We start from the raw sequence: 25,146 nt of genomic DNA on the forward strand, positions 1-25,146 counted from the left end.
TTTTAAGGGAAGCGCAGCTACCACCTCTTGGGCTTTTCCAGTCAGTTTACACTGTAATAAAAGGGGCCAGATCTCACTAGGCCACCGCAAAGCACCAGCAATGCGCTCAAATGCTGCAAAATAAGAATCCACCTCAGCGTCTTTAAATGCAGGCACTAAAGAAATGCACTTACTAATGTCATAAGGAGTAGTAGACACGGGGGCAGAACCTGGACCATCAGTGGAGACAGATGAGGCTCGTGGCTGAGACTCCAGCTCCAGCTTACGCAGCCTCACTGTTTTATCTGCCTCTATTTCCAGCCTTCTGATCTCAAGCTCTAATTGAGCTCGCCTGGCTTGAGCCTTCTCCTCGGCCTCCAACTGGAGCCGTGCCAAGCGCACCTTTAGCCGGGCCCCGTCCCGTGCTTCTGAGCTTCCAGAGGAAAGGGATCATAGCGAGGGAGCGTGCGCGGCGTCTTCCCCCGCTCATCTCCCACACTGTCATGACCCATACCATCTTTATGGTCTCCCTCAAATGAGGAAGTTTGACTAGGCTCACCAGAGACCACAGGCACTTCAGGCAGATCAGGGACTTGCATTAACCCAGCCTCCACCAACTCGTCTACTACCCGCTCTTTCAGGTCACTTTTACGGAGTGTTTTAGAGACCTGCAGCTTAAGGTGTTCTGCAATTTGCAGCAATTCGCATTTGCAGCAGCTCTCAAGGAGCACAACAGATGGAGCCGACATGGCGCTCAAAACAGGGAAAAGGGCAGAAGAAAAAAAAAATCCCAAAATTGAGCAAAACACACGTTTTCTCTTTCACAAAAGGGAATTCTCCTTATGGGGAAAAGGAGGATCCCGGACGAGCCGCCACTTATGTTACGACCCCCTCTGCTAGGCGTCAGGGAAGGAGTAACATACACAAGCCCCCAACACAAAACTGAGTAAAGAAAAAGGTTTTAATCTCAAACTTTGAACAGAAAACCAACAGGGCTGTTCAACAGACCACTGGGCAAACAATTATTACATAAAGAAAAAAACAGTCAAGAGTAAAAGTTAAAGGTTAACTAAGGCAAGCTGGCAGCACACAAAATAAAAGCTAGGGGTTAACTAAGGCAAGCCAGCATCACAAAACTCTAATGAAACTAAGTTCAGCTGGTTTAGCTAACAAAGAGCAACACAGCAAACAGTTTCAACAAACAACGTTCAAGTGTGATGCAACAAGGGGGACACTGCATGTCACTGCAGAGCAGCAGTTCCCCATAGTGTGCAGGGTCTTCAGCCTTTTATACTCCCAGGTGCAGACAATCAGCCAGTCAATTGCTCTTGGAGTGGCCATGGGATCTCCAGGCAGCCAATCGTCCGTGAGATCTGGCACATTGTGATCTGCATAAAAGAAGGCTGGCACAGGACTCCCAGCAGCCAATCCTCCGCGAGTCCTAGCACTCTTGGATTTGCATAAACAAAAAGGCAGTTTCACTCCCTCCAAGGCCTCCGGCCGTAACAGTCTTTCAGCTCTGTGTTTTCCCTCGCCCAGTGGATATGTAAAACCTCTAACCTCCACCCAGGAGACATGTTGATTAAATTCTTGAATCAATCATACCAGCTCCTATTTGACACAACAGGAAAACTCTACTCCCTGCTCTATATAGGTAATGTCCATAGATGAGGATTGAAGTCTACCTCAATTGGAAATCTAAAGCTTCACTTTCTGCCTAATCAGAGGGAGCGCACATCAGCGTTAGAGAAGAGATTAGTCTGCTTGTCAGTTTGTGCACAACTGTCTATAATCAGGAAGTCAGGTTCATTGTAGAAATGGACGGGTCTTGAGGGTCCTCCAGTAGAAGCAAGGCTTGGAGGCTGCCTTCTGGTAAAGATCAAATTAGAATGTGTCACACCAATATTGTCATCTTAGAAAGCAGGTGTGCTTAAGCCATGAGCCATGCACGCATTTTAGGTCATTTTATGTGCTTTCAAAATCTGATGAACCAGTAGAAACCAAAGATTCAGCCCAACCCATATAAAGAAAGAGAGATCCATCTATCTGTTGCTCGTCTGTGACCTGACTTTGTGCACCTCAGTCCCATAAGTCTAATCTTGCTAACCCTCAACTGACACTGAGTTTAGTTCTCTCTGGGGTGTAAACAAAGGTGGATATCAGTCATTTATTACATTTCCCAATTACCAACCTAGACACATAATTACAACATATTGGGCTAAATATTGAACACTGATTTGAAACATTAGAAGGTGGAAATATGTAGAAATTACGAGAGTAGGTATGCAAATGTCTACAAGGGGAAAAAAAGAGAGCTAACAGATAAGTTTGAAATGTGTCTCATGCTGTGTTTTGTCACTGTTCTGCTTCTCTCTCTCTCTTAGTCCAATTAGAAACTGGGTCTTGGCCCGCTTTGCTGGCAACACAGTGTTAACTTAATGCAGCGTGAAAAAATCATTATGCCACACTACAGATGGGCCCAGCCATGCAGAGGAACCTTTGCGCTCCCTTCAGGAAGCCAATCTTAAGCAGGGGTACTAATAAAATGATGACAATGATGTGTATCAGGGCACAAAGGGTAACCTTAGAGACTGAGGGAAATATATGAGAAAAGCAAGCAAAATGAAAAAGTGAATCAGCAAAGAGCCATCTTAATGGGAACAATTAGGAAATATATGTTAGAGCTAAGATAGAAGCCCGGTATATAGTAAGTCAAGCTGAAAGGTATGAGAACTGCTTTCAAAAAGAATTCATAATCTCATATCTTTTGGCCAAGAAACATTTAGCTTTCCTCTGGAGGACTCAGAAGAAGCCAGACAAATCCAATAATTGATCTTTGTAAGAAATCCTTCAAAGACATTTAAAGAAAAGCTTTCTTACAAATACCAGGTACAATATATGTCCAACTCTCATCATGAGATGCTCCCGAAACAATTACTTCTGTGAAAGATGAGGATGGCAAATCAAAGAAAGTAAAAATGTAATAAATCAGAAGCATCTTACGTCAGAACATTAAAAAAAAAAAGCTTCCTTTGAAGCTTGAGGCAGATGGTGGGTCGTGATAACCTTTCCACCCTTGTCCCCCCTGGGTTCCAAACAGGCGAAAAGCATGTAAACATGTTTTATTACAACATAAAACTCCAAGGAGGTCGAAGCATGTCTGGACTTCCTTAAGAGCTTTTATTTGCCAGAGGAAGGCAGGTTTTCTCTGAGCTCTTAAATGCAATGGCTGTAAACATGTATGACTAACTGCACGTTAATGGCTAGGAGGTTCTGACTGGAGTATCAGATTTAGCAGCTTTAAAACTGTGATATTCTGCATGGTAGGTTGTAAGATTGTGGTTGACTACTTAATTACTGAAAAAGGGAGCAAGTAATCACGCAATCAGTGTCTTTGAAAGTAAATGACGCACAGCATACTCTAAATAATAGCAAATATTCTAAATTCTAAGTTAAAGACAACCACAATTTGGCACAGCAGCACCTGACCTTGAAATCAAGGTCACTGAGGTAAAGTGAATTTGGACTTCAGCCAACATGCAGTACATTCAAAGCGACATTAACCAGACAACATTGTTGGTCAAGGCTATTTTATGGCTTTAGGGGCATTTACAATGTGTTAAACTTACTGAATGGGCATATTTGAGCCCAAACTTGATCTTACTCTATACCTAACCAAATACCAAGTGAAAGGAAAAAAGGCTGAAAATAAAACAACAGCTTCCTGTACGGAGCACATATGGTGATCATTTACTCCACTGCCACACCAACCAGCCTTCTGCGTCTCACAAAAGTACTTGTTCTTGATGTTCAGTACTGCCATCATGATACCACCAGGAGGATTCTTGATCCACCGTCACCGGGTTCATTGCCTGTCCAATGAGACAACCTTGAGATGAGTGTGGCTTAAAGAGAACCAGGAGCGAAGTTTAATACATCTTCCTGGATTTGTGCTCCATTTAAGACTCAATGACAACCATAAGAATTATGGATTCAAACTATACAATCCAGTATAGATTTGCTGATCTGTCATGAAAAGTAATGTTTTTATCAAACGAAGTATAGAGGGAATTATGATACAAATCTGAAGTCAGTGTACTTAAGATCACTTTGGGAAGTCAATTTATTTTTGTTTCAGGTTTCTCACCTGCAGTGCATTACTTTAAATTCAACTACAAGCCTGTAACAAACATCCAAAGTCCAATTCGACAAAGTTTGCCTCTAAGTATCCGTGGTATCCATTTGCAAGTCTACAACAGCAATTACAACACCGAACCACATGCTGATAACAAAGTTAAAATAATTAGTGGGGATACAGTAAGACAAAACCACCACAGAGAAGAAAATCTCCCAAAGCCCCAAACAATTATGGACATATCGCACACAATCCCTGTGTAAACAGAGGGAGGAATGCAGCACTGCATTCAGATACGAATCTTGAGAAGTCAAAGCCAGCACACACAAGAGAGGCAGAAACCACGCTGAATGCCGGAAACTGGCAGCGCTTAACGCCAAACGCTTTTCATAGCGGTAGGTCTGAAAAGGTCTACAGTGGTCTTGATTCAGTCTATCACAGGTACACGGGATCTGCTTTGGCCCTGGAGTGTGTAACACCATAGTCTCATAGTTAACCTTTGTTTTATGCCCGGGTATTCCATCGACTGTGTGTTATAAAGGGCTTAGAGGAACATGGCTATAGCTAGACAGGGGAGTGGCTGATATTTCAACAATTGCTAAGTTTAAAGAGTTTGCCTAAAGGAGGCATTAGACGGAAAATTGGAGGTCGGACTAACTGTGGATGACCCAGAAGTCATTTTAGAGCATGTCACATGACATTTACCTGCATGTGTAAGTGAAGAGACCTTTCTAAAACACCAAAATAGCAAATGCCAACCCTTAACTGTACATATGAGTGGTATTTAGTGTGTGATGAGCAAATGACACGTCTGCTCGATTATTTCTTTCTTATTCTTCTTTAAGTCTTAAGCTTATTAAAAATATGAAAACCTGATTGCACTTTAGATAGCACAGAAAAAAGAAAACAGATAGGAGTCAGAGAAATTACTAGCAAAAGGGAACATACAAACATAAATACATACATACACCATCATTATGGTGTGATTGACGTCTCTCAACCACGCTCGAATACAAGAAAACCTCCACTGCCTTTTAGTGAATTCATACAAAAAACTTAGTGCTGTGTTTAATGTTATTTTTTCTACATTGCAAAAGTAAATAGGCTTGTTGAGTCATTAAAATCAAACTAGAAGTTAAAAATGAGGGGTGCAGCTCCCCGAGAGCATTGGTACTGCTGATGTCAGGTCCTACCCATCATCAGCTTACATTTACAGAACAGTTCCTCTGATGAATGGATAGAAATGAAATGGATAAATGAATAACAGTATTAGTGTCGTGATAATGGCAGTACGAGTGAAAACATTTATTAATAACTCAGTCACAGGTGGCCAACCTCATTCCAGATATCCCTGTTTCGTAGTTAGTTGTTGGTTTATAACACAGCATTTTACCTTCTGCTGAATATATTAAGTCACTGTGAGTTAAGATGAAACATTTTCATTTTATATATTTGCTACTGTAGCATGGCTTCATTTGGCATAGACTCTCAAGGCAGCATTCTTACCACCGCTGCTAAGCACAGAATAATGATTTCTTTTAATTGCAAAATTAAAAAAACTTAATGTTGAATAAGCTAATTAGATAACTTGTGATTAATGTGTAATGTCCACATAATGAATACTTGCAATAAACATGCATATGTGTTTTGCACACTGAGGTTTTAATAATGATGAATTTATTTATGTTCTTCGTGTGAGGTATACTCATAGCAAACAACAAGGGGTGTTACCCATTTGGAAGTTTAGAATTTAAATTCTGAACATGATAAATGTGTGAAATATTTGAAAAAATAGATTTTAAACCTTGTGTACTGTATTTCAAGCCTGGAAATAAGTGACCCATCAGTCCACACACAGTTGTGACACAGCCTGTGTTTGGACAGGTGTGTGCTCAAGCTTGTAGTGTTTCTTTGTCCGCAACTTTTCCATGAAAACTACACACTCGGTGTGAATGAATATCTTTCACTTTGCGCAGTATTCTTATTAATTTTTTCACTTTTTGGAGAGGACATCTCTGTTGAGTTGCTCAGTCAAAAGCAGTGGTTTGTCTGCATTTATTTGTCTGTCTTTTACAATAAAAAGTTAGCAGGTTGGGAGATTTAAGGTACCTTAAAGTCTTTCTAAAGGAAAACTGGAAAGTTATTTCTTAACACATTTTATATACACACTGTTAAAAAAAACATCTAAAAAAAAAGGTAATATTCCGGCAGCTGGGGCACCAAAATACTACTGTGAAATAACAGAAAATAACTTTCTCATAAAAATACGGTTATTTCCAGTAATGGCAATACAGTTTGTTGCGCTAATTTTAAATGGGATCTTGCCTTTTCCAAGTGCTTTTAGACATTAAATTAGGAACATTTTAACGTGATCAAACAATGAAATTACCTATAAACAAGGTCAATGAATGTGGCTGTATGAATCATAATACGTAAATGTACAGAAATATACAGTTAACAGTTGGTTTAAATAATAATGGATTGCATGCCCTGGGACAGACTGACAGAGGCGAGGCTGCCATATCGCACCATCGGCCCCTCTGGCCATCAACAGTAGGCAAAGAGTCTTGACCACGGACACAATACCGAGAGTGTCCGAGCCGGGGCTTGAACTGGCAACCTTCTGATCACAAAACGAACTGCCAACTCTTGAGCCACGATTGCCCTAAATAGCAATGATAATAATGCTTATGTGATGTAACACAAGCTTATAGGAATCATGTTATATGCTTTTCCATAGCATTAAATTTGAATTCAACAGTTCAATCTTTCAAATAACGGACAGATATTTGTGAGATCATGATACATTTGTGAATGTATTTTAACAATCTAAATATGCATATGTACAGACGGATACATTTAATAAATAATATTAATAATAATAATAGTAATAAATTATGTTTCATTACATTACAGTGATTTAACGTTAATTTACATTTGAAATGTGAAATCACAGTCTATTTACGTAACTTTAATGATATTCTAGAAGAACAGAACAAAACTGTAAAATGCACAGTAGAATACTTTTATATTAGGATTTTTTCCTACAGTGCAGCCATACCCGCGACCTTGTGGTTGTTAGTTCACATTCATTGGCCGATGCTTAGCGTCATGTTATTATGTGTCCCAACATCCAATGGCCTGTCACATTGTTTTCATGGCCACACCCTCACCCCAGGTGCAGAGGTCTATTTCTGTTCAGGAATGTTGTGAATACTTTGAGATTTATATTAATTGCAATTCCTACCTCTACATTTATTTTTTTTAAATATATAATTAGCACAGCGTGGCCGTGCAATGTTTTATATGTTTTTTTCAGTTTTTATTCCTATTAATTATATTTTCACTTGTTACCTCTGAATTACTGAATCAGACCTGGATGACATGAAATTTTCAGCAAAATTATAATTCAAATACTCCTTTAATTATTGATTATTCTCATTAATTTTTGATCATTTTATATATTTTTCCATAGTATTACATTTGAATTTAACAGATCATTCTCTCACATAACAGACAAATATTTGTGAAATTATGATTTCTGAATGTATTTTTACACTCTAAATATGCATATGTACAAAAAAATATATTTAAAAAACACGTAAATTGTGTTTTACTATATTTACAGTGATGTTATGTTATCTTACCTTTGACATGTAAAATCACAGTCTACTTATGTAAATTTAATGATATTCTAGAAAGACAGTACAAAACTGTAAAATATACAGTAAGATACTTTGACATTACTATTTTTTGGAACAGTGCATGTTAGAAAATGTGTAAACTCTAATATGAAGTTGATATTTAAACAGGTTTTTATCAGGCTGTGTTTACAGTTTTTAGGGACTGATTAGATGATGTAATGCAGTAAAGAGTCTTTGGCTTGATACTACTTGCACCTGCAGATGTAAAGATAAGGACTCCCTGCCTTAGGCTTTCCACATATTCATCAAGGGGAAGGCACCAAAAACAACAAGATACTGCCAAACATAAATTAAAGCCAATGGTATTACATTTTCAACAACAGTACCACCTCATTGAATTCTTTGAAGACAGAAACAGTTGCAATGTGTCTAAGGTCAATTTTGTTATATCAAATGAGAAACGGACACAAACTCAGTGAAAAAGGTCCGACTTTGGTGATGTGCAGCAGACACAGCGTCCAGCTGCCTGTGTCGGGACACCTTTAAAACAAACGGTGCACACGGGTGTGCACCCCTAACTCCAGTATCTAAACGGATAAGTTATAAAAAAATTTATCCCACCTGGTGTTGTTACGAGGAGACAAAAAACATTTAGACATTTTACCACCTGGAGATTGACACCCTTTGGGATCCAGCCTTAGGTAGCACATCTAACATGCCAAGTTTTCATCTCTGATGGTTACCCTTTGGTCATACCTTAACTGTAGGGGAATGGTTAAAACACTGTTTTCCTGGTTACTGCAGTCCGTTTTGTAAATCTGGCTAGGGAATTTGATGGTTAAGAGTTTGTTTTCTGTGATAAATTCATAATACATATTTTTGCTTCTTTAAAGAGTTTCGACAGCCCTTAAATTATGTAATATCTGAAATATATATGTTAAAAGACAAATTCAGCCACAGGTACTGTGATCATAATAAGCCTCGATTTCTCTCGGGATGCTGTGCAACAGCAGCAGTTTTTTGTTTGTTTTTTTGTCCCTCCCTGTCATGGCCACACGGAGTTTAGAGAATGCTGCCTCAACCCAAACACTAAATGCTGACCCACACTCTGGCCTTGTCTTTTTTTTCCCTGAACTCCCCCTGGTATGTGTTGCACAGCTTGTTCCGTCTGCTGGAGCCCTGCGGCCTACACTTTGTAATGAACAATCCCAGTGTTACAGCTACCAGACTCATACATATACACATACTGTAGCTGTAGACACATATTCATATTTGCTACCCACTGTTTTAACCACTTGACTGCAGCTGTTCGAGCAAGCCGGGAAAGGGGAAGCAAAAATTGAGTTCCATTACAGCATGTGTAGTGCTGAAATATGTGTGTAGGTGAGGATTTGTGTGTTAAGATGTGTGGCGAAATTGGGTACTTTTTGTGTTCATTTTGTGTAAATCTGCGTGTCCTTGCCTTTTTCATCTGGCTCCTGTGGCTTTGACGTGTTGACCCTTCTCATCTCTCATCACTGCCTTTTAGGAATACTTTGAAATTTTGTTCAGATGACAGACTCTTGTAGAATTTTCCTTTCCAATTACATAACATTCGATTCATCATCTAAATTCTAAGAATAACAACAGAGGGACAAGCTTTCCAGACACACTCTAAGAGATGTTGCCCACAGATGTGCTAAAAATGCTGCATCTAACTCTTGTGTCAGGATACTGTTAGCGTGGTTGTGGGAGTGGACTGAGAGGGCTTATCTGTTTGTATGCCAATGCTAGACTTTATACTTTATTTAGATACTTGGGATTTCTGGTGTGGAGCTGATGACACTTCGGTGTCTTGTCTCCCACCCCTGCCTGGCCTGACTCACATAAGAGCTTCTAACTGATAAGCTGCGGGAGAGCAGCAGAGATATTCTTCATGGCTCCACACTGCAAGGCTGACACGTTGACTGCACACAGCAGTTTCACAGCTGATATTTGCAGCATTCCAGATCAGAGTATGACTGCAAACATCACTGGTTAGTTAGTAGGGGCAAGGTTTAATGAATACACAGAGTCTGGAGGAGGTAGCTCAGTTACAGTCACTTTTCTACAGAAGTGGATTTAAATATGACTTTTTTTGGGCTCATCCCAATCTCTGCTGAATTTCTGGACTCTTTGGCCATTTAAAATCTGAATACTTAAAGACTTAAGATTAAGATGAGATTTTTTAGACTTTCTATCATTTTCAAGGGTTAGCTGCTACATAAAAATCCACAACACAGGTCTTGTCAAAAGGCAATTTCACTTTTTGTTAGTAGCAAAACTGCAAAAGTGTCTCCTACAAACGCACACATACGTCTCTCCTCTCATTACATAAATAGTCCTACCCCTCAGGCTCCTAGTACTAGTCCTCAGACACCTATCATATGAATTGACTATGTGCACGAGACAATGCTAACTTCCTGGTTTGAGACCGGATGTGGGGTTGTGCATTTCCGGTAGCTTTACTTTGCGGTCAATCGCTACTGCGAAGATATACTCCAAAATCATGTCCAAAACTCGAAAACGGAAAGATTGCGTTAAGTTACAAAGAGCAGAAGGTGGGAACACTCGCCACTGTTGTGTCATAAAAAATCTAATGATCAATTTTGACGTTTAAAGCGTTTAGATCGATCAGTTGTTTACATCACTCAACACAAGCAGAACTGCATTACTGCATGCAGAAGACACATCGTCCACATTCAGAAGCACATCTCTGTATAATGACTGGTCTTATGATTTAAACAGGCAAATGTTCAGCATTCAAACTACAGGTGAAGAATAGTCAAACCAGATGTTTCCCCTGTTATGTCGATATCAGCTAGTCAAGTACACACTTACACAGCATGTTAACAAACCGTGAAAAAAGCCACACAAAAAATGAATGATTGCTGGTAACGGTTTCTATACATTAGTATTTACGAAGGGTATGTTGTGACTTACCTTCAAAATTACAGCGGTCCCTCGCTATAACGCGGTTCACCTTTCACCTCGCTGTTTCGCGGATTTTTTAGTGCAAGTTTGCATGCTTTTTTTTACGTCACATTGTGTCCTGCGTCCTGATCGCTGCAGACGATCTCCTCCATGACGTCTCTCCTGTACAGTACAGAATCGCTGCATCGATCGCTAGCAGTGTGACTCTGAAGTGCAGTACTGTATGTCCACGAAATGTTTTGCACCGTCAAAAAATAAAATTGGCTACTTGATTTCACCTATCGCTGGTTATTTTTAGAACATAACACCCGCGATAAACGAGGGACAGCTGAGAAATATAACATTTGAATCCCTTTTCTCTTTTGCTCTGAGGCGCGGGGGAAAAATATCGACAAGTCGATGAACATCATTTACAGATATATTGGGTAAATGCCCAAGACATCTATAGAAATGTAAATCGCCGCTTGATTCATTCATTTGCTTAACTTGTTTTGGACCGTAAACCAGGCGCGAATAGGACACCGGAAACAAAGCTCCCCACAGGAGTTTCCGCACCGGAAGTAGCATATGCTAACGTGCACATAGTCAATTTAAAAATTTTAGGTGACTCGAGGTACCGCATTCACAAGATTTTCTGAAAACTTGACCTTTGACCTTGACGTCGAATTAGAGTATCAATTTGGAAATCCTAGGCAAAATCTCAGTTATCGCATTCACTTGACCTGCGACCTTGACCTCAAGGTCACCAATATTCAACCTTGTGTGAGGTTTTTAGGTGATGTGCCTAAAAAGGAGGTGATGTGGGTGACTAGCAAACATACAAACATGTGTACATATGCTACCATCATTTGATATGTTGTGACACACTATTCTAATCTTGAAATGGCATTCGATGCTCAATTGAACTGTCAAATGCATTTTATATATGCAATATGTTGGCACTACCAGTGCCCTTGATAATATTTATGCAAAGTTTAATCAAGATTGATCAACTTTTCTAGGAGGAGACAGAGGATGTACAAACGTGAATACATACATACATAGTGTGACATAAGATAAATAACAGAGCATTCTTCCAAAACTGCAAAATGCAGTTGGTGATAACTGTATTCATTTAAATTCCAACATCAAATCCTCAACAAAAAAGAAAGAAACCCCACCTCCAATAAAAAGGCTCTGTTTCAGCTGGTGGGAACAGGGAGACCAAAAAACATATCTCCTCCTCCCACTGCTGGTTAATCCCTCCCCACTACACAGACTTACACACACACACTTTCTTCCTTGTCTTTAGTGAAGTCCGACAGCTTTTAGGGAAGACTGGATTTTTTTCCCCTGGTCTTTCCAGATGACCTCCCCTTAACTTGGGGTCCTGGGCTTAGCACACAGGAGGAGCATGAGGGGGAACAGTGTTGCAAATTTGTCGCCCAGAGTGTTAAAATTCCCCCTGGAATGTTAATCTGCCCAGTCCTCCCAACACACACACACTTCAATAATCCTCAACCCCGTCGCTTAAGACAGATTGGCTTGTCCAGCACTACACACTCTTCTCTTAGCTCCAAGCTGCCAATTTTCTAAACCAAGAAACTTCTTGGACATATTTTAGGTTACAAGTGTCTCTAAAATATAGTAAAACAAGAAAATGTGTCTTTGGTCCTCAGGAGTTTGCCTTTTACCGGGCACTTAATTATCTCCAAATCATGCTTCTGCTGATGAATAATACATGTTGTGGAAAGAGGCTCACTGCAAATGAAACACTACTATAAAATAAGAGGTTCAGCATGCGGAAACTGCAACACCTCTAAAACCTAGCCCCTCGCTTAAACGAAAGCACTGTTTTTTGTTTGATTCAGATTTTTTCAAACAAAAGCGCTCAAATTGATTTTTAAATTAAGCCCTTAATGTTTCTAAGGGTATTTGCTGTCCTCCAAAGTATTTGCTTTCCTATTATTTCTCATCATCATATCATCTTAAATATTATTCACTAATGTGGTAATTTCCCTCAATACCTTATACATTGATAGATGTCGATATATGGAAGCAACGCCAGCTTGTGAACTGAGATCCAATGAAATCCAAAATAATTATTAGGTCCACTGTTGATCTTTTTCCACTTCTATGCTGTGTGATTTGTATGGACTGGTGCATGTGTGTTTAGGTCTAGCGATCCTTTCACTGCATGCATCTTTTCCTAGAAAAATGAGGAAATGTTTACTTGCAGAATGATTTCCTCTGTTCTGAAAGTTTCTCTTTTTTTCTCCTAACGTAGATTCTAGTTATTTCACACACGCACACAAAGAGAAACAGGAGGAAACTTGGCGCTTTTTAACATCTTGACCTTCAGACATGATTGAATCTGTTCTGGTGCCAAGCCAGACAAAAGGCCCCTGAAAGCAAAGAGTCAGCACATGACTTGGCCTTCATGTAGCCATGGACAGAGGAAGAAGGGAGGAGAGCGAGCAATCATGCCATGCACAACATTTATTTATTCAAACTGTCCATCTGCTAGTGCGGAATGAGCAAGCCTAGCACACACAGATATACATTTGCATGCACAGACGTATTTTGCACACATACACACACACTTCTTGATTTATCATCCAGATTAGTTAATTTATTTTTGTGTTAATGTTTTTTCCAAAATGTTTTTTTTCACAAAGTTCACAAAGATTAAAGACTTATTCATTCAGGCTCCTTAAAATTCAGTTCAGTGGCAACTCTGTAAAAGTCTTGATAGATTATTAGTTGTTGTGAGGACCTAGTGAATAAAGTGGGTTTTCAGTCGCAGGAACCTTCCCTTCGAAGGAAGCAGGGCAGATGGTTGGTATGTCTCCAGTGGAGCTTCTTGGTTGATAAGGAGAGGAACGCCCTTCAAACACTGTCTTCTCAACAATTTATCTGGAGATGGAACCTCTATTTTTCTTGGCACCTTTGAATCCATTTGCAAGGATTTTTCTATGGGTTTGCACCTTTCGTCCACACTTACATGGCATTTTCGATCACTGAAAACAGAGATTTTTAAAAACTCCTGCCAGGGTGGAGATTTTCGAAAATTCAGTTTTCGCATTTACGTGTGGACGAGGAAAACAGAGATTTAGTCATGCAACATCAAAGGTGTGTGCCTTTTTTGATGTGACACTGTGCGTCACATTATTACTTACATGAGATTAATTTCTGCAGTGGCAGATGGAGACAAAATACTGTTGCTGTTAATCTGACTATCTGCAGTTTTTACATACTTACATATACACACACAGTTACTGTCCCTCCATTTAACTTGAACTTCGGATGTGGCTTCTACATTCGTGACATTCAACACAGATGCCGTCACAACCCAAATCCCGACGTCAGTTTTGAATAAATGTACTTTTTAAAAAGTAGATAAGTATATAAATTTAAAATTTATATATGCTGTATGCATTTTCTTCATTCCTAAGTTGTGAGTCTACAACAGGGGCCAGCAACCCTGGGCACGCGTGCCAGGGTTAACCGATGGCACAACCATAGCTGAACTGGCCATCGGGCATATCGGGCATTTGCCCGGTGGGCCAATGGTGATTTTTCGTTTTTTTATGGCCGATGATTCATTTTTTTATTTTTTTTGTAACGGCATGAACAATGAGAGGTGGTGGATTGGCCAGATGCTGGCCGATGTGTAGAAATAACTCAGTTGTTTGGTGGTGGCTATGGCGGAGCTTCAACAGAGGCCAGGTGGATGAGGGAAATGGGAGGCAGGAGAGGAGAGACCGAGGCGGCCGCCGGTCTGAGTGTCAGGTGAACTGAACTTCAGGTAAGAAGTTATGACCTGCAGTCTATCTGGGTCAGATATAAACCAAGTTTAGTTGGAGTTTATTTTCGTTGTGCTGACTTTTTACAGTCAGTTACAATAACTCGTACTGCGTACTAGCTAGCATGATACAGCTGGGCGGGTGCTATGATGTTACAGATAGTGAACTTTATTTTGTTCATAAGGTTAGTTAGAGTTGCCAACCGCTGGAAGGAACGCAGTTTGTCCCGTACTTCAGCAACAATGGAAAAAGACACAAAGCTTATTCTGTGTCTTTACCCTGTCAGCTGCCTCTTCTTCTCTTATTTTCTCCCCCTCCCTCTCCTGTTGCTACTTCAATCATGAAACTGATCAATGATCAGCTGATCTGCATTTCTGTCGCAAGTCCCGTCTCTTTTGTTTGTTTATCTCTCACTTTGCGCCAGAAAGAGGAAACCAGCAGATGTCGCGCTAAACAACAGCAGCATGTTTAAGCTTGATCAGCTGTTGTTAGAATTTATTTAATATTAATTTCTAGTACAGCTGATGTTTGCTGGAGCCACAGCTGTAAAAGCTGCTGGTCATGATATCGGTTTGGTTATCTGGTGAGAGGGAAACATGAAGATGGAACCAGGAGATGTCCTTACTGAATCATCAAAGCTGAACAGGTGATGGAGAAACAGGTTTACCTTTTAGGTGACATGAATGAGTTGAAGGGAAGTTATGAACTGTTTCTGAGAAATAACATCAGGATCCTTTTTTACGTAGCTGACAGCTGGTAACTGTGCAGGGGCGGATCTACCAAAGTTTTGCCAGGGGGCCAGGCAGGGCATTAACAGGGAGAGGGGGCACAAAGAAATACTTTTCTTTCTTATTCTCATTTAAAATGTCTCGCTTTTATTAAATAATTATCTGAATCTTACAAACAAAGTTTATATCTAATGTAAAATGTATAGAAATCATAAATATACCAACAAGACAGTGTACATCACTGTCACAACAGCATCTGTTTTCATTCAAAGGCTTTATGGCTTTAATACCTGGTGGGCCAGTCTCTAGTCAAAATGCCCGGGCCGATTTTTTTGTCCCAGTCCAGCCCTGGGCACGACACGCAGTGAATTAATTTGAGCAGGTGCATTAAAAAATAAATGGCCGGGCCAGCGGTGCACATTGCAAATTAGCTCGCATAGACACATTAGTTGTGCCGCCTCTTAATGACGGTATCTTAGCTAACAACCCCAACTACCAGATTCAACTTGTAATTGGCTAAAAATAACTTACCGGTGGGAGGGATGTTGCTAGCTGGCAGTTTTTTCAAGCGATGTTGAAATTTCCACATTCCGACACTTCAAATGCATCATGAGCTGTCCGCTCAGCGCAGCATCAGCACCGCGGAAATACACGGATACATCCGAAGACTCGAGACAGAATTCACAGTGCGTTTTCGGGACTTTCAGGTGTATGGACCAATGTTTTCGTTTCTGATCAAACCAGAAAGCTTTAATGAGCAGCTGGTTTTGTCTCGCATTAACTGACTGGACACTGAGGACATCAAAATGCAGCTGATTGAACTGAAAAGCTCGAGTCTGTGGGGGTCAAAGGTTGCAGAACTACAAACACAGCTGGAATCCATAGCTGTGCGTGTTCATGGAGCTGCATTTTCACCTGCTGGAAATCACTGCCTGACAAGTTTAACTGTCTTCAGAACATTGCAGAAGCCTAATTGACAGTATTTGGCTCTACATATCTGTGTGAGCAGATTTTCTCTCACATGAGTGTCCTCAGGCAGCCGTGTGAATGCTGGACACTCAGAGACCTGTGTCTCTGAGTGGGAGACCAGAGATCACATTAACATGTGTATCTCTGTATTAACAAACATGCCATATTGGCCCAGTTTATTTTTCTTATCATTGTTGTGAGGAGACCATAAATAGCATTGCATTTTCTGTTGTACAGTTTATTTGCTGTTATGGAGTTCTTGTTATGGATAAAAAGTGTCTTTTTTTGTTTCAAAATAGCTGATAACTATTCGCTGATAGCTGCCAACATCTGCGAACAAATATAATTCTATAAAGTTGTTCTATATAGTGTGTAGCTGTTAATATAGAGCATTATTAAATTTATTGCTAATGCAATCATACGACACATGAGGAAATTTTAGATGGCACTCATCATCAGAAAGGTTGCCTACCCCTGGCCTACAACAACCAAAATACTGTCTTTAGTTAAGAACATTTGAAATGTTGAAGGCACTTGAAAACTTCCTCCACACACACACGCAGGGCTTGGGCAGGTGTGTCACCAGGGTGCAAGGGAGGCACTCCCCCTCTGTCCCCTTCTGGCCGCCTGTGCCTCAATTTTATTCCGCAACCACATTACTCATACTCTCATAACACATACATATAGGGCCTTGGGGGTGGGCACATTATACAGCGTCCAGAGGATGGTTTGTGTATTCAAACCCACCTCTGGCGCTGGTGCCCTACCCTCAATTTTAAATTCATATAGACACTGAGGGTTTTCGGGAGGACCCGTGCTGCTCTATGGCAGGAAGCACCATGCCCTCCTGTGTTTTAAATGCACTTTAGAACAGCACGCAGCAACACTACATATGAGCGGGCGGAGGGAGGTTTGGGGTCTTCACTCACCCGCGTTCTGTTAACCCTCGGGGCTGGGGGGCTGCGAGGAGGCGCTGGCCATCAGATTGCTACTGCAGATTAGGAGGTGGTCTGCTTTCCTCCACCCCAAAGAGAAGGGTTACATCTCCTGGGTCCAGGTACGGTTTGCCCCTCTGGGGGCGGGGGTACCCGGACCTGGGATATAGAGTATTTTAAGGGAGTGTTAATGTGTGTACAGTGCCTATTTGTGTCTGTCTCCACGTCGGGTGAGTGCCAAGTATTTGTTTGTGTGTATGGGGGTGGGAATGCACGTTTGTGTCTGTGTGCGCCTGTTCGTCCGTGTCTATATGTCAGCTTGGGTCTTAGACTTCACCTCTCTGGGAACATCTCAGGCTCTCCGAGGTATGGAGGCCTATCTCCCCTCACCACACTCCCTGCCAGTGGCTGATGCCCTCAGACATTGGTGTGTTGGTGGTTCTTGGTGTCTGGGGATGGGCGCTCATGTATGTACCGGCTCACTCCTGGTGTCCGATTGGCGGGGCCTGGCGCCTGTGGCCCGGCTGGGCCCCTTCCGGAGGGTGGGGTGCCCTCAGGCCTCTGGCCCCTGGGCCTGCAACCCCCTCTGGCCTCTGCTCCGTGGCTGATGGGTGACCTCTCGTTTGGGGCTCTCCTCAACTCTTCCCAGCAGGGGTCCCAGGAGGGGTCCCCAAGGAGGACCACCCCCCTCATACTCTGGGGCCTCTGGATGCCTGGGGCCTGGATCTCCTCCATACCTGCTTCATGCCCTGGGGGATGGGGCTATGGCTCCCCACACTCCCTAGCAGATCATTACATGGAGAAACCTTTTGAATACAAGTGTGCTGATCCACACAGGTGTGCACACAGGTGTTCACAGACACAAACTTCACCTTTCTTGGCTGCTACCCAAAGCACATTGTGCGCTGTCGATCTTGCGTACTGCACAATAACATGTAACACTTAGTATCTACTGTTATCTACTGTTAGCTAGTTTATTGTGATTGTGTTGTATTTATTATGTTGCTCTTTTTTGTTTGTTTTCTCTTCTGTTTTTTCTTATACCCATACAGGTGACCCAGGTGTTTTGGTTTGTTTTTTTGCTTTTTTTTTTTCTTCCCCCCTTTCTCACCATCTCTTCTCCCCTCTTTTTCTTTCTCCCCCTCTCTTTCTTTCATTCTTTCTCCCTGTCCTATCCCCCAGTCATGTCTGTCCCGAAAATCAAATCAAATAAATACGTAATTGTAATAAAGGTCATTCAAATGGACCAATATGGCAAGGCCATGATGATCCACTTGGTAAAGTAAATCTGCTTGGCGTCTTTCTTGGCCTTCAGACAACAATTCTGATGGCTAAAGATCCAAACGGGACCGGCAAAAAAAAAAAAAAAAAAAAAAAGGAACACAAAATTAGCTGCCTTTCCAGGAAAACAAAAACTTTTCAGAAGTACTTAAGGTTTTGTGAGGGTACAAAACAATCTTTAGTCTTTCCCTCCTAGGCTTCTGGACCTCTGAATGGCCAAAATTTCATTTTTAGCATTTATGTGGAGGGGATTTTTTTAAAAAAGAAAAGTTTTCAAAAATATCCGTACATGTGGACGCAGCCTAACATTCCAACTAACAAACACTTATCTTTATCTGTTATTGTTTGTTATTGTTCACTGGGACCATGTACAAACAACATTACTCACATAGAAGGAATAATGCTTTGTATTTGATTTAGCAACTCACATCTGTAGTTCCCAAGGCAGGAACAAAGGGAAAAAAAGAAAGGTGATATAGTTGACGCTAATATTTTATGTATAAAGAACTGCCTATTAACACTTATATAAAAAAAGTCCACACAAGATTTTTTCTTCCCTTTTATTTTTATTTCTTCCAGACTAATTATAAATTATTTTTAAAAAGTAATAAAACATATCAGATGTCCCCCATGCTGTCTTTTCTGCTGTAATTTTGTTTTCTTAAACATAAATTGACCTATTGAAAAAAAATGTAGTAAGAAACACTACATTTTTTCAGTAGGCCAATTTATGTTTAAGAAAACCCCAACAATCAAATGATGAGCAAACACTAGGCGACGGCGGGACGGAAAAACTCCCTTGTTTTGAAACAGGGTTCTCGGTATAGGTGGGACACAAATCCTGTGAAAATCTCTGGTTGTTGGTTTTTTCGTGGGTTATGACACTTGAGGGTGTCACTGTGTGTCGAAGCAGACTGTATGAATTTGTGAAGAGTGGAACCAAAATGCAGACACAAAGGAACGTGGAACAAAACGTGAGTATTAACAAAAAGCGAGCCGTTTAATAAGGCTGATCAAAAGATGCAAACAGGGCCTGTGTGTTCTGGTACTGCTCCACAGGTTTCGACATCTTTCATCCTGGAAGCTTGTTTTGAACACGTGCATTTTTCTGCTTTTGGCTTCTGTGAGCACACTTTGAGATGAGATGGGGCCTGAACTCTTCCTGGCCCCACGGTCCTGCGTGTATGCTTATTGCAATTATTTTCAAAGACAACTGCTTGCCTATATTTGAAATGTACATTTTCTGTTTGGGTGGAGGAGGAGGACTCTCCTTTGGTATAAGGTTGTAGGCGCAGCCAGCGTGCTGACCAGACAAGGGGGGTCTTGACGGCTCAGGTGTGTCCGCCTCCCCCGCAGCCACGCCCTGCCACACCCCTTCTTTCTCTTCACTTCGTTTACGCAGGTAGCTTGTGGTGAGGCGGGTCTAGGCCGAATAACTTCAAAGGAAATCGTGAATCTCCTGCCCGAGCTCCTATCTTGGGGTCTTTTTATAACCTTCCATGCGACATGGAGATATTGGATATGTTTCAACAATGAATAATTTGCCTTTATTTTTCTGTTTTTTCTTGGAGAATTGACATTTGGGGTGTATGTACGTTTTTGTAACTTTGTATGTTTCGGCACCTAGCAAACTCAACAATCCCGCTATGTTGTTACGTGGAAAAACATGTCCAAAACTTTTGCACCATTCCATACAGATACCCACATAGCAAAATTGGTATGGCCCCAATCTGGCCCACACACTGTGCCTAAACATGGCCCACATACCGCAAAGATGACGGCCCTTTGGTGGACCAGATCAGGTTTGCTAGAGGTGGAACAAAATAGTGCAAAAGTAACATGATGAAACTCTGTTCAGACTGATTCTTATATAGCACTTTTCTACTCTCTTGGATTACTCAAAGTACTCTATACAACATTCATCCAATCACACACTTTCTCTAAACTGAGTGCTTCCTAACTACATTCAAACACTCGATACGAAGACTGGAAGAGCCAGGGATTGAACCACTAACCTTCCGATCAGGAGATGACCTGCTCTACTGCCTGAGCTACAGCGACTTAGTAGCAAAGATGAGTAAATCGTCACTAGGTTTTGGATAAAGTGTACACTCACAAACCTGTCAAATCTGCATTTGGAACGTTGGCTACCATAGCAGTATAGTATTGCAACATGACATTTGGGTCTTCTAACTAAAATAGGAAAATAGGAACATAAATAGTGCCATCATTGCCAGACCTGGCCCACATCTGATTGACATACACCCTGCCATGACACCAGTCAGTCAGAAGTGCCAGCTTGATGCCAGATCCGGGCCAGACCTGTTTTCTATGAGCCTGGGCCACAAAACCAAACCACAATCGAGCCAGATATGGCATGCCATCACATAGACAGTGCCATCTATGCCAGGCCCAGCCCATATCTGGATGACATACCACTTACCATGCCAGAAGTCAGTCAGCAGTGCCAGCTTGACACCAGATCCGGGCCAGACCTGTCTGCTATGCGGGTATAAGTAATATTGTCTCATCCTATATCTTGTATGAAAATATATCAGTATTTCTTAAAAGCTTTATATATCACCCAGTCCTACTTTTCACCACCACGTTTAGAAGCTTCATTTGCAACACCACTTCCATGCAGAAAACAGACTTCACACTGGACATGGCGGCTGCCTGGCTCTCATCTGTGGGAAAGAAGGAGACTATCAGAGGGATGATTTTGCTTTCAGTTTTCAAAGGGAAAAAAAGCTCTCTATAGTGAATATTTTATGATTTTTTAGGTTTAGGAAACTATAGAAAGTTAGTTAGGGTATGTATGTGTTTCTCTTATTCAAAGGAATATTGAATAAGGAATTCACTAGAAAGCATCACAGATCAAATAAGCCATGGATCACAAAGGGGATAGAAGATGCATGTAAAAAGAAAGGAACTCCCCGGTAGAGGAGCTGCAAACGCTTGAACAGCAAGTGATAAAATTCCTTCAAACGAAGAATGTAAGTATTCAGAGCCATCATATTGCAGCATGCCCCAGAAAAGACAGTAAAACAAAGCCATCAATTATTCTTCGGTTTGTGAGTCGCAAAACAAAGATTGAGTTACTGAAACAGGGTAAGAAGCTAAAAGGGACTGATGTGTATTTAAATGAACATTTAACGAAAAAGACTGCTGAAATTGCAAGACAGGCACGCAGCCTGAGAAAACAAAATAAGATACAAGCGACATGGACGAGGAACTGCAAAGTAATGATAAGACTAAAGGGCAATCCCGAAGAAGCGAAAGTTGTGATGATAAGAGAACTCAAAGACTTAGAGCAATATAAATAATCAGGAATCTGCTATGGAATCTATTGGAAAAGTGACGATTGGATAATGAACAATGGGTATGGAAAGTGTTTCTGGCCTTACGGCTCAAAAACAATGGAAAAAACAACAACAAAAACAAAAAACACATAAATGACAAGTTTGGACACAGATTATAGGTTTCCATTCAGAGATATTGAAGAGGAAGAATTTGATTATGAAAAGGACTGTCAAGGTGGTTATTTTGCCACACACACTGAGAAAACGAACTTCAAAACGTTTAACTATGCAGAGCACAACATGCATGACCCTGAAAGTAACATTGAGCCAGATACCCACTTCTACAATAACACCAATAATACTTGTGAGTACTATACAGATGACCAATTCAATATGAATATTAAAATGGCAAATGCATTGTCGGTCATACATTTCAATAGTAGAAGCCTGTATAAAAATTTTTCTAAAATTACAGAATGTTTAAGTAAGTTAAAAAAGTTTAATATAATTGCAATATCAGAAACATGGCTCGATAATGAGAAAGTTAGTGAAATGGGACTGGAAGGATATGAATTATTTACAATGAACAGGGTGAATAAAAAAGGAGGCGGTGTTGCTTTATATGTAGATAAAGTTTTGAAATGTAGTCTGATTGAATGTATGTCAAGCACCATAGATAACGTATTGGAATGTGTCAGTATTGAAATCCATGTTGAAAAAGCTAACAATATGATTATAAGTTGCATCTATAGGACACCAGGTTCATGCCTTGAGACATTCAATGAAAAACTTGCTGCTATGTTTAGCAACCTAAATGATAAAAAAGTGCAAATAATTTGTGGTGATTTTAATATAGATTTGCTAAACCCAAATGGACATCAGAAAACAACAGATTTCATGAATACAATGTATAGTAACTCCCTTTTCCCTGTAATTATAAAACCAAGTAGAATAACAATTGATACAGCTACATTGATAGATAATATATTCACAAATAAAATTGACCATGAAATAGTAGGTGGACTTCTTATAACTGATATAAGCGATCATCTTCCTGTTTTTGCAATTTTTCAAAATTATTTTGGGATTAAAACTAAACAAAAGAATCAAACATTTGATATGATACGACATAGAACAACAAGAGCCATTGCTGCCCTCCAGGTGGACTTAAAGGAACACAATTGGAATGAGGTTTTTGCAAATGAAGATTCAAATAGTGCATATGATGCATTCTTATCAACTGTAATTTCACTATATGAAAAACATTGTCCTTTAATGAAAATCACTAGAAAGCATCACAGATCAAATAAGCCATGGATCACAAAGGGGATAGAAGATGCATGTAAAAAGAAAAATAATCTATATAAGAGATTCATAAAACAGAGGACAAAAGATGCTGAAATAAAGTACAAGTTATATAAAAATAGATTAGTAAATATTATAAGAACAAGTAAGAAAGAATATTACCACAAATTATTGGAGCAAAGTAGAAGTAACACACAAGAAACATGGAGGATATTAAATAGTATAATCAAAAAGGGCTCAAAAAATAAGAATTATCCAGATTATTTTAAAAAAGATAAAGATATTGTGCTTGATAAAACTAAAGACATTGCAAATGAATTTAATGATTTCTTTGTAAATGTTGGCTTTAATTTAGCAAAAGAAATTCCAGAGTCAAGAAATAATAACGACCTAAATAAACATATTACTCAGAATGTGTCCTCCATGTTTATTGGTGCTGTAACTCATAGAGAAATAATTAACATTGTGAAGACATTTAAAAATAAAAAGTCCACTGACCGTTTTGGTATTGACATGATATTAGTTAAAAGTATTATAGAATATATAGTGCAACCTTTCCCATACATTTGTAATCTGTCCTTTCAAACTGGTGTATTTCCCTCACAAATGAAAATAGCAAGTTATTCCCATCCATAAAAACGGAGAGAGATGTCAGTTTACCAATTATAGGCCAATATCACTACTCCCACAGTTCTCAAAAATTTTAGAAAAGTTATTTGTTAATAGACTTGATAAATATATTGAGAAGCATAATCTCCTAAGTGATAACCAATATGGCTTTAGAGTGAAAAGGTCCACTTCGATGGCAGTGATGGAACTTGTAGAAGGGATATCTAATGCTATAGATAATAAGGAATATACTGTTGGTGTTTTTATAGACTTAAAAAAGGCGTTTGATACAATTGATCATTCTATATTAATGAATAAACTAGAGAGATATGGCATAAGAGGGTTAGCATACAAGTGGATGAAAAGTTACCTGGATGACAGATATCAATATGTCGAATTCAATAATGTAAAATCTAAGCAGTTGAAGGTAACTTGTGGTGTTCCTCAGGGCTCTGTGCTGGGCCCTAAATTATTTATATTATATATAAATGACATATGTAGCATTTCCAAACTGTTAAAATGTGTATTGTTTGCTGACGATACCACTCTGTACTGCTCAGGTAAAAACCTAGAACAGCTTCTGACTACAGCGGAAAAGGAGTTAAATATATTAAAAAACTGGTTTGATGTAAATAAGTTATCATTAAATATAAAGAAAACAAAATTAATTATTTTTGGCACTAGACAAATGAAAAATGTATCTAAAATAAGGGTTAATGGAATTGAAATTGAAAGAGTGTACGAAAATAAATTTCTTGGAGTGATAATTGATGATAAGCTGAGCTGGAAGTCTCATATAAACCATGTGAAAACAAAAATGTCAAAAACCATTGCTATTCTCTATAAAACAAAGCATGTCCTGAACAAAAAATCATTATACACACTTTATTGTACTCTGTTGCTTCCATATATGACTTACTGTCTGGAGATATGGGGTAATGCATATAAAATGAACACTCTTCCTATTTTCAAGTTACAAAAAAGAGCTATAAGAATTATAAACCAATCAAACTATATAGAACCAACTAACATTTTGTTTATTAATCTGAATACCCTGAAATTGTATGATTTAGTTGAATATAAAATGGCACAGATAATGTATAAAGCACAAAATAACTTGCTTTGCCCCAGTACTCAGAAGCTGTTCAAAGTCAGAGAGAGTCAATATGACTTAAGGGGAACAGATTTCTTTAAAAAAAAACAAGATAAGGACAAACATAAAGCAGAGATGTGTTTCTGTTAGAGGAGTTAACCTGTGGAATAGTTATGACAGTGATTTAAAAAGGTGTAGTTCATTTTCCTTGTTTAAAAATATGTTTAAAAATAGAGTATTAGAAAAATATATATATCAAGAATGAAAAGAGCAAAAAAAAAAACAAAAAAAACCTCTTGATTCTTTTGCTTTGATGTAGTTACTTATCTAAGGTGGAAAGTTTTTTTTTTTCTTGTTTGTTTGTTTGTTTGTTTTGTTTTATTATTTGCTTCGAGCCCTGTGTACAGGAGCTGCATGCAAAAAGATCTT

Source organism: Perissodus microlepis, chromosome 15, assembly GCF_051167445.1.
Source record: "Perissodus microlepis isolate ML-2025 ecotype Zambia chromosome 15, ASM5116744v1, whole genome shotgun sequence".
Classification (NCBI taxonomy): Eukaryota; Metazoa; Chordata; class Actinopteri; order Cichliformes; family Cichlidae; genus Perissodus; species Perissodus microlepis.